The 17,447-nt window shown below is 46.2% G+C and overlaps 1 long non-coding RNA gene across 1 annotated transcript; it reads right to left on the reverse strand.

Annotated features, from left to right (window-relative positions):
- Nucleotides 1–4,894: 4,894 nt before the first annotated feature.
- On the reverse strand, nucleotides 4,895–5,419 carry LOC119305998. Its single transcript, XR_005148821.1, has 2 exons — nucleotides 5,304–5,419; nucleotides 4,895–5,163 (listed from the first exon to the last, which is right to left on the reverse strand). It is a non-coding gene; the product is annotated as an uncharacterized LOC119305998 (long non-coding RNA).
- Nucleotides 5,420–17,447: the final 12,028 nt, after the last annotated feature.

Consider the following 17,447-nt stretch of genomic DNA (forward strand, 5'->3'; position numbering starts at 1 on the left):
ACAGTGTACTGATAGAGTAGGTTAAGGCTGCTGCCCCCATCCATGAGGACTCGCGTGAGATGGAATCCGTCGATGATTGGATAGAGGACCAAAGATACCGATCCTCCACAACGGATACTGGTCGGGTGGTCCTTTAGATCGAAGGTGATCGGGCAAGCCGACCATGGGTTGAATTTTTGGGCGACCAACTCTACGGCGTAGACGTCCCTTATTGCGCACTTGCGCTCCCGTTTGGGGATGTGTGTGGCATAGATAATATTCACCATCTTGACCTTGGGGGGAAGTTGCTTCATCCCCCAATGTTCGATGGGCGAGGTTCTTCATCTTGTCCTCGCTGGGCGGCCTCTTCCCCTTGTGTTCGGCGTTGAGCTTGCCGGACTATTTAAATACCCAACAGTTTCTATTGGTGTGATTGGCAGGTTTGTCGGGGGTGCCATGAATCTGGCAAGGCCAGTCAAGTATTTTGTCCAAGCTAGATGGACCATCTTTATTTCCTTTGAATGGCTTCTTCCGCTGACCGAATTTTGAGCCACTGAATCCGGCGTTCACCGCCGTGTCTTCGATATTGTTTTGGCACTTATGCTTGTCGCATCGTGGCTTACCATTGCTGTCCCTGGCTTCAGAGGTGCCTGGGTCACTGGTGTTATTGCTTCTATGAGCTAGCCAGCTATCTTCTCCCGCACAAAAGCTGGTCATAAGTGCGGTGAGAGCTTCCATGGACTTCGGTTTCTCTTGGCCGAGGTGTCGGGCGAGCCACTCGTCTCGGACGCTGTGTTTGAAGGCCGCGAGGGCTTTGGCGTCCGGACAATCCACAATCTGGTTCTTTTTAATTAAGAACCTGGTCCAGAGCTTCCGGGCTGATTCACCGGGTTGGTGGATTATGTGACTAAGGTCATCGACATCTGGGGCCGAACATAGGTACCTTGGAAGTTGTCTCTAAAGGCGTCCTCCAAGTCTTCCCAGCTTCCAATAGAATTTTCTGGGAGGCTATTCAGCCAATGTCGTGCTGGTCCCTTAAGTTTTAGGGGGAGGTACTTGATGGCATGGAGGTCATCACCGCGGGCCATGTGGATATGGAGAAGAAAGTCTTCAATCCATACTACGGGATCTGTGGTGCCATCGTATGATTCAATATTTACGGGTTTGCACCCTTCTGGGAACTGGTGCTCGATTACTTCATCGGTGAAGCATAGAGGGTGTGCGGCTCCTCTGTATCGGGCGATGTCACGGCGCAGTTCGGATGAAGTCTGTATGCGGTTTTCGGCCCGTGTGAGGTTGTGTTTATAGCGCCAGGCTTGATGGCCGTCTTCTCGTGCTCGTGCACGCCCTCGTGATCCATAGATTGACCTGGTATGACCGGCTCTATTGTCCAGGTCCTATCGCAGGTCGTGCATGCGTCCTGCTGCCGCTGTTTCTCTACCTCTAGGGCGAGGTGGCGCCAAGTTGATGTTTGGTTTGAGTTGCCGCTCTGTCCCGACCACGAGGTGGTCGGTCATGTCCGTCACATGCGTTACGTGCTATCGATATCGGCTCTGGGACCTCCTTATCGAATTGGGAGAGCAATCTGCGCTTTGGGTAACTTTTAATTGGGTGCTCGAGGCCGTATTCCTTGGCTGCCAGGACATTAGTCCATCTATCGTTGAGTAAATCCTGATCGGCTTGAAGTTGCTGCCGCTTCTTTTTTAGGCTTTTTGATGTGGCTATTAGCCGGCGCTTGAAGCGCTCTTGTTCGAGGGGGGTCCTCTGGTATGATGAAGTCTTCGTCGCCCAGGCTCTCATCCTATTCAGAGGTCGGTAGGTAGTTACTATCCTCCGAGCCCTCATCCCCGATAGGATCATCGGGGTTGACTTGCCCCTCTTCCCCATCATCCTGCTCGGACGTTGTCTCGATAGGGGCTTCTTGGTCTTCGGCATTATTCAGGGTGTTATTGTCTCTGGTGCCGGTATTGTTATCTTCTTCGCGATGCGATTTTGATCGGCACCACTGATGTCGACGCTTGGTAGGTACTTCAGCAGGTTCATCTTCTAGAATCTTCCCGTCTTCGGCGTAATTCTCTTTGGGTGTGGCCACCATATGTATACATCGTCCGAAGAAGTGGTCGTCCAGCGTCCGGTAAATGGCGGGTTCTGGCCCTGCTCTTCTTTAGCATCATCGTCCATGCCGTCGATGTCTTTGGAGGCGTAATCAAGCATGTCGGTTAAGTCCTTGACAGTAGCTATGAAGTGGGTGGTGGGTGGGATGAAAAATTCCCTACTCTCAGCCCCTAGTGCGGGCTGGGCATAGTTTGGCAGCGATCCTTCTGTAATGGCGAGAGATCACATTAAGTCCATTGCCTCGTTTAAGGGCGAGGTATAGAAAGGGGAGCGAGAATCCGTGGAGCGGGGCGGGACAGGAGTTCTATAGCCGAGCTCGTATAACACGGACCTCAAGAGTTCAGAGTTGGTTTACGGAGGCGAGTTCGGCTCGATAGGGATAGAGGGAGCCTGGAGTAACTCCGGGCTGGCCGGTGAAGCGATCCCCTCCGCATCTTCGGTGTTGAGCTCTATGGCTGCGGAGAGTCTGGAAGGTTCTAAACTCCCGTCTTCGGACTTGATGATGTGCTCCGGATCTGAGGCCAGAGCCGTGGTTGAGGCCATGAACCCTTGGAAGATCAAGCCTCCCCGGATATCAGCGACGTAGCTTAAGTATCTAAACCTGATCAGATGACCAGGGGTGTAATTGTTGATCTGCTCCAGATGACCAATTGAATTGGCACGCAGTGCGAAGCCGCTGAATATGAAGATTTGGCCAGGAGGAAAGTCTCTCTCAGGGAGGAATTGTTGTGGATGGTTGATGGAGCCATCGAGCCTTCTAGTGACGACACAGTGGAACTCTCAATGAAAGCACTAATGTCGGTGTCAAAACCGACAGATCTCGGGTAGGGGGTCCTGACTTGTGCGTCTAAGGATCAAAGGTAACAAGGAGGCAGGGGACACGATGTTTACCCAGGTTTGGGCACTCTTAATGGAGGTAATACCCTACTTCCCGCTTGATTGACTATGATGAGTATATAGGTTACAAGATTTGATCTACCTCGAGATCGTAATGGCTAAACCCTAGATGTCTATCCTATATGATTACGATCCACCCTATGGACTAAACCCTTTGGTTTATATAGACACCAGAGGGATCTAGGGTTGTACAGAGTCGGTTACAGAGAAAGGAAAGCATCTGATCCATATGCCAAGCTTGCCATCTACGCAAAGGAGAGTCCCATCCGGACACGGGAAAAAGTTTTCTATCTTGTATCTTCACGGCCCATCAGTCTGGCGCATATCACATAGCCCGGACGCCCGAGGACCCCTTAGTCCAGGACTCCCTCATGGACCATAAGTAATCAAGGGCCGGAAATAAGCCCAAGAATATATGGGCCTTAGAATGCTGAAAGATAACACGGGCTAGAAACGGCCCAACTGAATCATGGGCCATTAATGGGTATAACGCAATTTACTGTTTATTATGGGCTAGAGTCATCACGGGCCGTTAAAGGGCCGAGAGATAAAAAGACCTCATATGGGCCGAAAGACATCATGGTCCATTCATGGGCCAAAAGTGACAACGGGCTGAAATTATATTGTACGGCCCACATGATGCTGCTAGGCCCAATTTGAAAAGGCCATAATGGGTCGTGAGTTAACGTGACGTAAATGGGCTATATGCGAGCAGGCCACTAACAGGTTTTCCATGGGCCGAGTCGTTAACTTTTGACCAAGTCAAAGGGGCTGGCCTTTTTAACCTGAATGGGCCACTGTTGGGTCGTGCCACATGTCGACGTTTCATAAGTGCCCCCTGTCCATTGCATGGTTGACATCTGTCCCAACACGGAGATGACACATGGTTCCTAGGGCCAATGAGAATTTTACACGTGGAAAATTGTCATTGGTCATGGCTGTTAACGGGTGATCGGATCCAAAACAGGACCCGATAGCTTAACGGTGACCCGTTACGATGGATGCCATGTGTCTGTTAACCTTGACGAAAGCACTTCCATGACGCCCATTTATCGTCATGGAAGTGGACACTTCCATGATGATAATTTGAGTATTGTCATGGAACACTTCTACGACAGCACAGGTATGACTATCTTAATTCTGTCATAAAATTGTCATGGATGTACATGCATGACAGAAATCATGACCTACTGTGACAAACACGTATCATCATGGAAGTGGTTTTTTTGTAGTGCATCGACGGCGCACATGTCGACACCGTACATGGCCACACGTCAAGCCAGCGATAGCGCATGTGTACACACCTTATGCAGCCACACGTCAAGCCAACAACATCCACATGTCATCTTATGGTTGGTCCACATGCCATCCTATGATTGGCCCACGTCTCGTCTTATGGTTGGCCTATTTGTGGTGCTAATGGTCCAGATGTCAAGTAGCTGACAACACACATGTCGAGCTATTATTGGTACATGTGTCAACTTCTCGAGATGCCTCGCGGAAGCAGCCCATCATGCGACATTTCGCATGATGTCACGCTAAACGACAAAGTTGATGTCACCTGACAATCCTGAAAGGGCAATGATTGTCCTAACACACGTGTCAACACTGTCCCGACATGGCGGCAGCAAGTCGTGATGTTTTTTTTCTTCCCGGCTAACCGGGTCGGGCAGGCCTCAGGTCCAGGCAGGCAGTCGAAACTCATCATGGATCCATGCCGGTCTCGTAAAAACGTCGCACTTCCAATCTACGACAGGAGATTGGCAACGGTCCTCAAGACCGTCGCTATGAAATATGACTTCTACCACGGCCAAAGCAATAGCAAACCGGACGTGTTGTAGTGAAGAAACAAGACTTCAATTTATTAAATTCAATAGGTAAATTCTTACATGAAGCAAACATGTTGTAGTGAAGAAACAAGACTCCAATTTATTAAATTCAATAGGTAAATTCTTACATGAAGCAATTCTTTTGTGAAGCACTGGGAAATAATTTAAAAAACGCATGGCTTACAACATTTACATGCACCATTAAAAGGCCCAACTTTACAAAAGCCAGTATGAAAACCCTCGTCTCCACATGTTTCTTGGCATTCGTCGTCCTGCGAACATGCACCTTTGAACTTGCCACTTGGTCCTTCACACAAGTCCTCTGGACAACGTTTATGGCCCTCTGAATTTGAAAACTCATACATCAACATAACAAAATGGAAATAAGACATGCGCTCAAAAAATCTAAAAATGCAAACAACAACAACAATTTGACTATTTTGGTGGGAGTAATTTCAGGTAAAGCAGATTAATTGAATTTACCCGCAGCCATCACGAGCAGCAGTAGCATCGCCATGATGATGAGCGGGCGCAACTTTCGTGGCGACTCCATTCTCACAATAGATGTCAATTTTTGTGAGCACTCTCCTACTCGTTACTTTGAGATCGAGAATGGTGGCACCTGATAATTCTTATATACACATAGAGTAAACGCCATCTACGGAACAAGCGCCATGTGGCGGAGGACAAATGGATCTAGATCCTATATATATACATATTGGCTAATGTTGGCGCCTACAAATAACCCCTATATATGTAACTACCTAATATTAGTTTTGAATAACCACCCGGCGAGGGTGGTCAGCAATCTCTCATTCTATTATCAAAAAAAGAAAGTTTTGAAATGCACCTCAGGTGCTATGTGACTCCCATAAAAAAAAATACTCCCTCCAATCCTGAAAAAGTGTCGCAGCGCTTAATACAATGTTAATTTACAATTTAGCCCTTCGCCCAGCTCACATCTCCCCAGATCTCTAGCTCGCCCAGCACCATGCTCATCTGCATCTCGCCCAGATCCCCAGGCACGTCAACTCTTGGCGGGACGAGGAGCGTCTTCTCCGAGCAGCAACCTCCGCGCCAGCTCCTCCTCCGGCCTCCGCGCCTCGGGATAGCTACTCCTCAGGCCAGCTCTTTTTCCTCATGTGCCTATGCGCCTTCGTGCCATTGATGGATGCATCTTCAAGTGCAGCTTCATCTTTGGCCTCTGGATCCTCCGCGGCATCGTCTTCCTCATCCGCCTCCGGATCGTCAAGTGTAGCGCATTCTTCCTCCTCAGCCTCAGTACTCCTGCACAACATACCGCAGAATTTAAACAAACAGTGCCCTGTAGGAATACAAGACTTCAAGAAACTGATCGAACAGTGAACTGTATGAATACTTGATGAAACTCCTAAAACAGTGCTTTGTATGTGAATACTTGATGAAACTGGTGATGTTGAATATATGAGCAAATTACTACGAGTTTTAATCCGAATAAACAGAAGATAAATCATGACAGCACTAGCAGAGATTAAACTAATCATGCGAACTAGCTTAGTAGATGAATAGATCACATCTAGGGCACATACTAGAAACATGAATTCTACCACGATCTCGAACAAGAAGGATAGAATCACATACGGTGCAGCGGGAGCAGCACCGCCGGCGTTGATGTTTTTGGCCATGTCGTTGAGGATGAGGTTGCCGAGGTCGGGGAAGAAGTCGTCGTTGGCGAAGTCATCGCTGCCAGCAATCGCGCGAGTACGCTCCCCAAAAACCTGATCGCCCCTCTCCCGTACAGGATCACGAGTGGCGGGGTTCCGAAGGCCAGTTGTCCCTTCTCACGGTGCACGTCGGAAGGAGGGATGGAGAAGACTTGTGTGGCGGCGCAATGATCTGGAATGGTGGTGGGAGTAAACCCCACATCCGAGTCGCGATCCAAAAGAATCAAAAACGGTTCAGTAATTAACGCGTCAATTAATTATTAATTAATGACTCATTAATTTTTTCCGAGGCGAGCCTCGCCTCGCGAGAAGGAGGAGGAGCGCGTGTAGGTCTCCTCTTCTCATGCTCATGCAAGTGGTAGAAGAGCTCGCCTTATAAAAAGGTGTAACTCCCTCTCAACTTTCGGGATGGGACTATACTTTAGTCTCACTCACACCACTCACATGTGTGCATGAACGGGCCAACAGAATTTCAAAATTTTAGTTGGGCTTTGGGCCAGAAGGCTACTAGCAAAATTCCAACAGATGAAACAGTGCTCTGCATGAATACAAGGCTTGATGAAACTAAATCATCAACTGGCTGTCAGTTTCAAACTGAACAAAATAAATTCATCATCTACTGCATCATGTTATACTGCATCATCTAGTGCATGAAGAAGGGTGGGACTAAACTTTTGGGGTGGGACTAAACTTTAGTCTCACTCACACCACTCACATGTGTGCACGAACGGGCCAACAGAATTTCAGAATTTTAGTTGGGCTTTGGGCCAAAAGCCTACTAGCAAAATTCCAACAGATGAAACAGTGCTCTGCATGAATACAAGGCTTGATGAAACTAAATCATCAACTGGCTGTCAGTTTTAAACTGAACAAAATAAATTCATCATCTACTGCATCATCTACTGCATGAAGAAGGTTCAACTGGAGTAGTTGGCTGTCAGTTTCAAACTGAACACTACTCCAAAAAACAATACTCAATCTTTTTCTCACGAAAATACTATACGCTATTTTGCAAAAAAAACTCGAATTTTTTCCTCATGAAAAATACTATGCCACGGTCGCAAGGTCTACTTGTCAGCATCACACAAATAAATGAAAAACTGGCACGAGCAAGGACTCGTGCAGCTGACCTGTGGACAGCAGCAGCGCAAGGCTAACCACCTGACCCTCAGGCATTTTATGTAATAACTGTTGTTGCTGCTATATATTCTTTGACTATTAAGCAGGCTGCAGTCCCTACATCCCATTTTGCGCTCTCTTTTTCCGAAATTTATAGAATATATGTAAATTATAATAGTGTGTTATAAGTAATATATGTTTAAAATAAATTACTTTATAAATAATCATGTATGGATTTAGCATTTATCTACATAATAAATTATGAATTACAAAGGTGTTCATGTAATAATTTGCATATTGAATAAGAACATATATTCAATAAATTCTTATATAAGTTTAAAATTGTTCATAGTTTTAACAAAATATTAACGTAATATACAAATGTATTCATGCTTTAAGTAAGTGTTTAAGTTTTTATATGTTTTAATAAATGCTTATATAAGTTTAAAAATGTTCACGGTTTAAAAATGATATTCATGTAGTGTATAAAAGTGTTCCTGCTTTAAGAAAGTTTTTTATTGATTATTAAACAAATTCTAAAATATTCACAGTTTTAACAAAATATTCATGTAGTATATAAAGTGTTCATGCTTTAAAAAACATATATTCATATAATGTAAAAACAGTTGGCAAGGATTAGAAGCAGCAACATGTAGTCATCATGTGCGAGTGGCCACCACCCAGCAACGTTGCCTTTTTTAGGAATTTATAAAATATATTTTTTATTTCAATAAATTCTGCCGCAAGTTCAGAATGTTCATGATTTGAGTATATAAAGTGTTCATTGTTATTTTTAAATTTATTTTATTTTAACACACTGTTACAAGTTACATGAATTTTAATTATATATTTACAAAAATAACAGTGTAAAATGGGTCGTTGGTACTCCAGCCCACGTAAGTCAGTATGGTTATATGCGGTTCGTATCTGTTAATGACAAGGAACGATGTTGGGTGTAGCCGGCGGTACTGCAGGTGTCAAACATGATCGAATCCCAGGGCGACAATTTTTACACAATACTAACCTCCATCTGTGAGAAAAATATGGGTCCCAGCCAGGGGCTTTTTCATGAAAAAAAACTATATGCACGCCAAAGCCAAGTTGTGGCTTGCCTGCAAGAATTGGGGCCACATTGCTAAAGATTGCTACTCCTCAACCCAACCCAACAACTATCAGCCTGCAAGCCCAATACCTGACCCAAGTCGGGCGATTGCGATTCCTAGGCAGATAGCCACTGTTCCCGCTGCTGAATTGGCAGGTGCGGTCAATCAGCCATCATCCCCTGCTCGCCTCGATATTGCCTCCTCTGTTCCTTCCCGAGTTGGCTCCATCCATTACTCCGCCCCATCGCCTTCTGCTACTCAGTGACTGCAAGCCGCCACCATCCCCATTGCCCGGAGGCCGCCACACACCTTAGCTTCATCCATCACCCCACCTGCGCGTGCCGTCGCCATGGCCTCCTTCCCCTTTGATCCCTCCCCTTTCCTCCCTCCTAACCACCAGAGCATTACGGTGGAGGGGAGACCTGCTCGGATCAAAGTCCTTGCGGCGGCGCCAACTCCACTCCACGAAGATTGGGCCATCGCTACCATCGTTCCCATGCCAAATCTCCCGGTGGACTTCAACACGGTGCGTGAGGTACTCTCAGATTTCCTCACTGATAGGCATTTAGGCTTTCGAGAGATTACTCAGTGTCTGTTTGGGCAAGCATATGTTCAACTCGACAGTGTTTTCGATCGGGACGATCTGGTAGCTGGTAGCCCACACCAATATACCGATGTCCATGTTATCTTCCAAAACCATGACAAGGGTCTCAACTGGAGAAAACGTGTTCTTACTAGAGAGGTTTGGGTTATGCTCTATGGCTATCCATTTGACAGAAGGAACATTAGAGAAATCAATGATGCAGTCAGTAAATTTGGGAAGTTTGTTATGTGGGACAGAGTCAGGAGCACTAAGGCAAATCAAATAGTTAAGATCAAAGTGGAAGAATTGAGAGACATACCTTCAAGTATTGTCTTTGGAGATGGAGAACACTCTGACTCTCTCACTATTCATGTGGTAATTTTACAACATCATGTTCTGGGGGAGGAACCGCATGATGAGGATCATATCCCTCCATTTGGCAATCCTCACCCACAACCCGCCCAGCTTCATCATCACCCAAACCAGCACAACCATTTCCTAGGTCCACTTCAACACCATGAGGTTGTGCCTCCAGGAAAGCCACCTCTGAATCTCAACTTGGCTCCACAAATTGAAGGTAATGAGAAGCAGCTGGAGGAGGAAGAAGACCCAGAAGAGATGCCTGGTTGGGGGCATTGGGCTATGCCTGAAGGAAACCCTGTCATCGATCAAGAGTTACATCTTGGAGAGTTTCTACAGCTTCAAGATCTGATGGCTCCTATGGAGGATGATCAACCACAGAATCCAGACTTGGCACCACATAGCAGCCTCACACTATCTTTGGGATAGTCTGTTAGCAGTGGAAATACAGGTGCTTCTGTGGCTGGACCATTGGAGCCACTTGTGCCAGATTTGAATTTGGTGGATGAACCCATTGGGCCTATCCAGGAGCAGATTCCAGTAGCTCAAGATGGGCTTGTTGGCCCACTGCCTGTTTAGCAGCACATCCATGTGGAGGCCCATGTTGTGGTTCCTCCACCTATTAATGACCTGAGTCTGAACTCATGTTTATCCCATCTCAGTCTGTTGTGGTGGCTAACAGAGAGGATCCTATGCTCTTGGAAGCCTTCTCTATGACTAATCACATCAACATGGCCTATAACAAGTTGAATTCGTCTGCTCCTTTGGCTATCATCACTGAAACAGATCCCAATCTTATGGATTCTCAGCATCGGCCTAACTTGCGTGAAGATTTGCTTGCTGAACATAGTACGGGAAATAAAGTTACCTCTCCTACAGCAACTGGTGGTACTGAAAAACTGATTGTATCTGGAGCCCTGAGTGAGTCATCTTCCTCTTCTGAGCTATCTGCCCCCCTGGTTTCCCATACCCTACTTTTCTTCAAAGAAATGAATTTATTTCGGAAGAAGATAATTTGAGATACTCTGCTTTGAGCACAGATGACATTGTAGACACAGTTAAGGTGGATGATCTTTTGGGTAAGGAAGGGGCTGAAGTCTGGAACAAGCATTTTGCCCCATCTAACAAGGAACAAGCTGCTATCCAGGTACCTGTTGAATGGGTCAATTTTCTGTCAGTCACTCTTCTTACACCTGATAAATTTGACTGGGCGAAGAAGTTTGTTACCTCAACAGTCTGGGAGATTATTACTCAAGGAGCCAGCAATACTACACTGCCATTTGTTATTCCTCAATCTTGTCCTCCTGTGGATTCATCCTTGTCCTTATCTCATTTGGCATAGGACACTCAGGAGCAAGACGTCAACTCACCAGCTCCAACTGCTCCTATGTTGGCCCAGGCTCCTGCATCTACTTCTAATATGCATAACATCAAGAAAAGAAAGGAAAAGGTTCCTCTGGTGGAGACTAAGGTAAGAAGGAGTTGTAGATTACAACAGATAGCTAAAGGTTATAAGAAAAAGATTTGCATGGATAAGAATTGCCTTGCTTGTAATTCTCTTCCTCCTCCAATACCTGCAAAAGTGATTAAAAGTCTCAATACTTCGTTCTGCAAGGTGGCTGCTCAAGATACTTCAGAGGAGAAGCTGACCACCAAACACAAGAAAAGAAAGGGCAATCCAACGGCCAAGGAAACCCCTGGAGTCAGCTCCTAATTTTAGTTCCAGCTATCCTCAGTAGTAGCTTAGCACTCCTCCATGTGTCTGGCTAGTTCTAGCTTTTGGAAAGATTCTTGTAATGATGTCAAGGGTGTAATCCTGCTTTTTAGAACCTTTTGTAACTCTGCTGCACTGTCTACTGACTATGATACTGTCAATCCTCCTTGGTTGTCTGAGATGTTCTGCTACATGATATGTCTCTATCTGCTATGGTGTATGATTTGGTGTATGATTTGGATGTTTGTCACACTGAATGCATTTTATGTGTGGTATACTACTTGGACTTATGCATGTGTCAGTCCTATTTTCTGTCAGAAAGAGAGCTCCATTTTCAGATGGTTATTGTGGCTGGGTCAGTGTTACTCTGTCTTCTATCATGAATAAGGATTGGTCTATCTTGAACTGGAACATTAGAGGTTTGAATGATCCCAAGAAATGGACAGCTATCAGAAATAAGATTGAGGAATCCAACTGTGCTATCCTATGCATTCAAGAAACAAAGAGAGAATTGATTGATAGTAGATTTTTGAAGAATTTTTGCCCTAGGAGGCTCAATAAGTTTGAATACCTACCATCTGTAGGTGCTGCACGAGGACTGCTTATTGTATGGAATGATCAGGTGTTCCAGGGCCAACTTTTCCACTCAAATATCTATTCCATTTCAATCTCTTTCACTTCCAACCACAATGGGGACAATTGGATTTTGACTAATGTTTATGGTCCTAGCCAACAGGAAGAGAGGCCACTTTTTATTGATTGGTTTAAACATTTCCAAACTCCTGAGGACAGTAATTGGATGATTCTTGGTGATTTCAACCACATCAGATATCCTCACAACAGAAGTCAGGTAGGAGGCAATATACTCAATATGTTAGCCTTCAATGAAGCTATCAGCAGTTTATCCCTGATTGAAATCCCTATTAAAGGCAGAAATTTTACCTGGAGCAATATGCAAGATTGGCCCCTTTTGGAAAAAATTGATTGGTGTTTTACTTCTGAGAGTTGGACTTTAAGCTACCCTGCCACCTTGGCACATCCTCTGGCCAAAACCACATCTAATCATGTCCCTTTTATGGTCAAGATTGGTACCTCTATTCCTAAATCTCACATTTTTCAGATTTGAGAATTATTGGTTGGAACATGATGATTTTCTGTCAGTGGTTCACAATATTTGGACACAGAATGTGCATGAGACAGACAGTGCCAAGGTCATTGCTGCTAAGTTTAAGAGACTTAGGAAAGGGTTGAAAATTTGGGCCAGAAACCTTTCTGATCTCAAGAAAATTATTGACAAAACCAACTTTATGATCCTGTGTTTTGATTATTTGGAAGAAGCCAGGGACCTTACTATTGTGGAATCTAATAGTAGGACCATCCTTAAGTCTCATTTGGAAAAGATACTTAAACATCAGAGACTGTATTGGAAGCAAAGAGCCACCATCAGGAAAATTCAGGTGGGAGAGGCTAATACTAAATACTTCTAGGCCAAAGCTACTATCAAGCATAGGAATAATTGTATTGCTATGCTCAAAGATGAGGACAACTTGGAACATTACTCTCACAGTGCTAAAGCTGCCATCCTATACAGAGCATTCAAGGATAGGATGGGTACTTCTGTTGCCACACAAAACCCTCTTTTCTTGAACCATCTTATATCACATAATGAGAATCTGGCTCAACTTGAGGTCCCTTTCACCACTGCTGAGATTGATCATGTGGTGCTGCATATGCCTGCTGACAAAGCTCCTGGTCCAGATGGCTTTAATGCTACTTTTCTGAAAGCTTGCTGGCCTATCATTGCTCCTGATTTCTATAGGCTTATTAATGACTTCTACCATGGGAATGTCAATCTTCAGAGCATCAACTACTCCTTTATCACCTTGATCCCTAAAACAGAGGCAGCTTCTACTCCTGCTAAATTCAGACCCATCTCTTTGCTGAATTGCACTCTTAAGATCCTCACAAAATTGTTGGCCAATAGATTACAAAAGGTGATCCTCTCTCTGGTGCATAAAAATCAGTATGGCTTTCTCAATAATAGATGCATACAAGATTGTCTGGCCTGGTCCTATGAGTACATCCACCAATGCCACTCATCGAAGAAAGAAATCATTCTCCTCAAGCTGGATTTTGAAAAGGCTTTTGATATGATCAATCATGATACTATTGTGGATATCCTTCAAGCTAAGGGATTTGGCAGCAGGTGGATTAATTGGATCAAGATGATTTATGGCTCTGGTTTCTCCTCTATCCTCCTTAATGGTGTCCCTCGCAAGCAATTTCTTTGTAAGAAAGGGGTTAGACAAGGGGATCCTTTATCCCCCTCATATTTGTTCTAGCTGCTGATCTGCTCCAATCAATGTTCAATGAGGCCATGCACCACTCCTTGATCAGTTCCCCTCTCATTCATACCTCTTGCCCAGAGTATCCTATTATTCAATATGCTGATGATACGATTTTGGTGGCCAATGCTGATGGTGCTCAACTTCATCAAATTAAAAATCTGCTTCTCCACTATGCAGCTTACACGGGTCTCAAAGTTAATTATGCTAAATCCATTATGATTGCCATTAACACTCCTCCTGCCAAGATGATAGAGCTTTCTGAGATTCTGGGCTGCAAGATTGGTACTCTTCCTCATGCTTACCTTGGCTTACCCCTCAGCATTAACAGACCTCGAATTGTGGATTTCATGCCCATGTTGAAAAGAATTGAGAATAGGCTCTTAATTTGCTCTACCCTCTTGTCCACTGGTGACAAACTCACCCTGATCAAATCAGTTTTTGCCAGCATGCCCATTTTCTTTATGTGCTCTTTAATATTACCAAAAGGTGTGGTCAAGCAAATTGAAAGCTACTTAAGGAATTGTATGTGGAGAAAAATTGGATCATTGGACTCAGGCACTGCTATGATCTCTTGGGATGCTATCTGTAAGCCTAAAGCACAAGGTGGACTAGGTATACTTGATATCAAGGTCCACAATAAAGCCCTGCTAATGAAGTTTCTCCATAATTTTTTTAATAAAGTGGATACCCCTTGGGTGAACATCATTTGGGAAACTTACTACCAAAACAGTCCACCTAGTGATAAGTTGCTTGGCTCATTCTGGTGGAAGACTCTGCTCAAACTCATACCCCTTTACAAATCACATGCCATTTGTCAAGCTGGTCAAGGAGACTCAATTTTCTTTTGGTCTGATAATTGGGGTGGACTTCCATTAAAAGCAAAATTCCCTGAGCTATTCTCTTTTGCTCTTCAGAAGGACTGTACCCTCCAATCGGTGACGAATCATGAGGATCTCAGCACCATCTTCCATAGGCCACTTTCCATGCAGGCCTACCAACAGCTAATCAGGGTTCAAGACATGTTAACTGCCAGAACTCAATCTGATAGCAGGGACATTTGGAAATATCATTGGCCTTCAGGGCAGTACTCCTCTATAAAAATGTACAAGCGTCTTATGGGCCCCCCCTCTGCCCACTGTGTTTTTCAGCAATTATGGGGTACCTCATGCAGATTGAGACACAAGATTTTTGGCTGGCTTCTTCTACACGATCGGATTAACACAAGGAATATGCTCCTCAGGCGCAATATGCATCTCCCTGACTCCAACTGTGCCTTTTGTTCGGACAGAGTGGAAGAAACTTTGATTCACTTATTCTGGAATTGCCCATTTGCTTTGGCCTGCTGGGATGTCATTGTGCCTGATAGAACCAGAGGTATCTCCTCTTTTGATGAGATTCTACTCATTTCTATGCGGCTTCCCAAAGATTTGGCTCTAGATATTGTTCTTATGAGTTGTTGGAGCTTATGGTCTGTGCGAAATGACAAGATCTTTCGGTCGGCACCACCTGCTATTGACTCCTGGAAGTATTACCTGTCGGAAGGTCTCTGGGCTGTGCAACTTCGAGCCAAAGAAGACAAAGCGAATAAGATCAAGGAATGGACTGAATTAAACCTCTGATGGATTTACACATGATATCTAGAACTGGGATTGGCTGAAGCTTTTTGCATTTCATCTTTGCTTTCTCCTTTTTTTATTATATTTTGTAACATATTTGTTTTACCTTTTAATGAAATTACCGTAGAACGATTGTTCTATGGTCAGGGCTCAAAAAAAAAAGCCAAGTTGTGGCACCAGTTCGATGTATGCCGCAAGTTTTAACACTAAACTGACTTTTCTTACCAAGTTGTGCCACTAGTGATGTAATTAACTCTTTTTTAAATGGGTTTGTGCATGCTTGTAGATGTGAATAGCATTCTTCATATTGGAAACATAAAAAAGCCTTGACAACGAACATATCATTGGTAGAGAAATAAGAATAACAATCTCGTGGTGATTTTGCACCTGCCCCCTTTCCTCTCCTCCGCGCCACTCGCTAGGGGAAGCTCGGGTGGAAACCCTAACCGGCCACCGCCTTCCCCTCTCCCTCGTTCCCTCATGCCGTCGTTGGCTCACGTCAGCGAGCAAAGCCCATTGGCGGCCGGCGGCGGCGGGATCTGGCTCTCGCGCTGGTCTAGGGCGTGCCCCTCGATGGTGCAGGTGGTGGGGTTGCTCACCGGGGGGTCCCAGCCTTGGCTCACCGCGCGGCCTCGTTCGGGGTCCTGGTCTGGTGTGCGCGGGGACGGCTGGGTTGTGCCGCGCGCTGTAGTTTTGGTCGGCTAGCCATGGCCGCATGCACTAACGCTGGGTAGGCGATGTGTGCTCACAGGGAGGGTCACGACGGGCATGCTATGGAGAGGCCATCCCTTCCGCGATAGCGAGGTGGTCCTGGGCTGCGTGGTGGCTTCGTCGCGCCATTGGGCGGTGGTTCCTGATTTGGGTGGATTCAAGCTCCACCCAGATTTGGATGGTTGGCGGCGTCTGCGGCATTGGGTTGCGCTTGCTGGAGTGGTGGCTGGGCGTGGCTGTCGGCAAACATGGAGTGGCCGAGCCGCGGGGTCTGCAGGACATCCTGGTGGTGTTGACGGCTGCGGTGGTGGCTCGGTGTGGTGGTGTTGTCTCGTTCTTTCGGTGGTGTTGGTGGGACGCGGTTATGCGGCTCCGTATGCGAGTTGCCGCGATGGTGGCCGGGTGATTCCACATGGACGGTGTGCCCCATTCCGGTTGCTGGGATGTAGGTGTGCGACAACTCGGACGAAAGTCTTGCTCATCTTTGGTCGGTGCCAGCGGTGACCGCGCCGGTGGGTGTCGTGGCTCTTCTTGGAGGTATCGTTGTGGTGTGTTGGCACCTTGGTCCCTCTCACTTGACTGGATGTCTCCGGACGAAAGCTAAGAGCATCTTCAACAGCCGCGCTTCGCGCCACGCGCAAAAAACCCGTTTGCCGCGCGCGCTTCTGCTGGTTTAGCACGGCCGTCAGCGCTGGCTCCAACAGTCACGCTATAATGCAGCACGCGCGCCGCTCCAACAGCGCGCAAAAATACAGCGCGCGCGACTCGCCGGCATTTTGGACACAAACATTTCGGACACAAAATGAGTTTGAAACATTCATCAAAATGCAATGAACATGTGAAATTTGACACAAACAAGTTGATGAATAAAAGTTCATGCCCACAAGTTCAAATGTATGCATCATCGTTGAGACTACAAAGTTTTTTGAACAATGCAAATAAGCTATCTATATGATGCATTGAAAAAATAACAAGAAAATAAAAGTTGATTTTTTTTTCACCTTGGGGGTATTTCGTCGAACACGTGGTGCGCGTCGGCGGCCGGCTCAACGAGTGAGCTCGCCGGCGCTTCGGTAGCCGTCGCGCCCGTCAAACGCCCTGCAAGCTTCTTTCCCCTCGCCTTCGAGCTGCCGGAGCCGTCCGCCGCCTTGTTCTTCTTCGCGGATGTTTTGCCCTTCTTCGGCCGTGCCACATTGGGGACCTTCGACGGTGCGGTGGCGGCACGGGACGGCGCCGGCGCGACGCCACCCGTCGCCGTGGTCATCCGCGGCGGCAAGAAGAGGCTGCACGCGAGGCCGATGCTCGGCGGAGCTCCGGCGGTGGCGACGCCAACGCTCCCCGCGCTAGGGTTTTCGGCGGCGGAGGCGGCC

Source organism: Triticum dicoccoides, chromosome 5B (genome assembly GCF_002162155.2).
Source record: "Triticum dicoccoides isolate Atlit2015 ecotype Zavitan chromosome 5B, WEW_v2.0, whole genome shotgun sequence".
NCBI lineage: Eukaryota > Viridiplantae > Streptophyta > Magnoliopsida > Poales > Poaceae > Triticum > Triticum dicoccoides.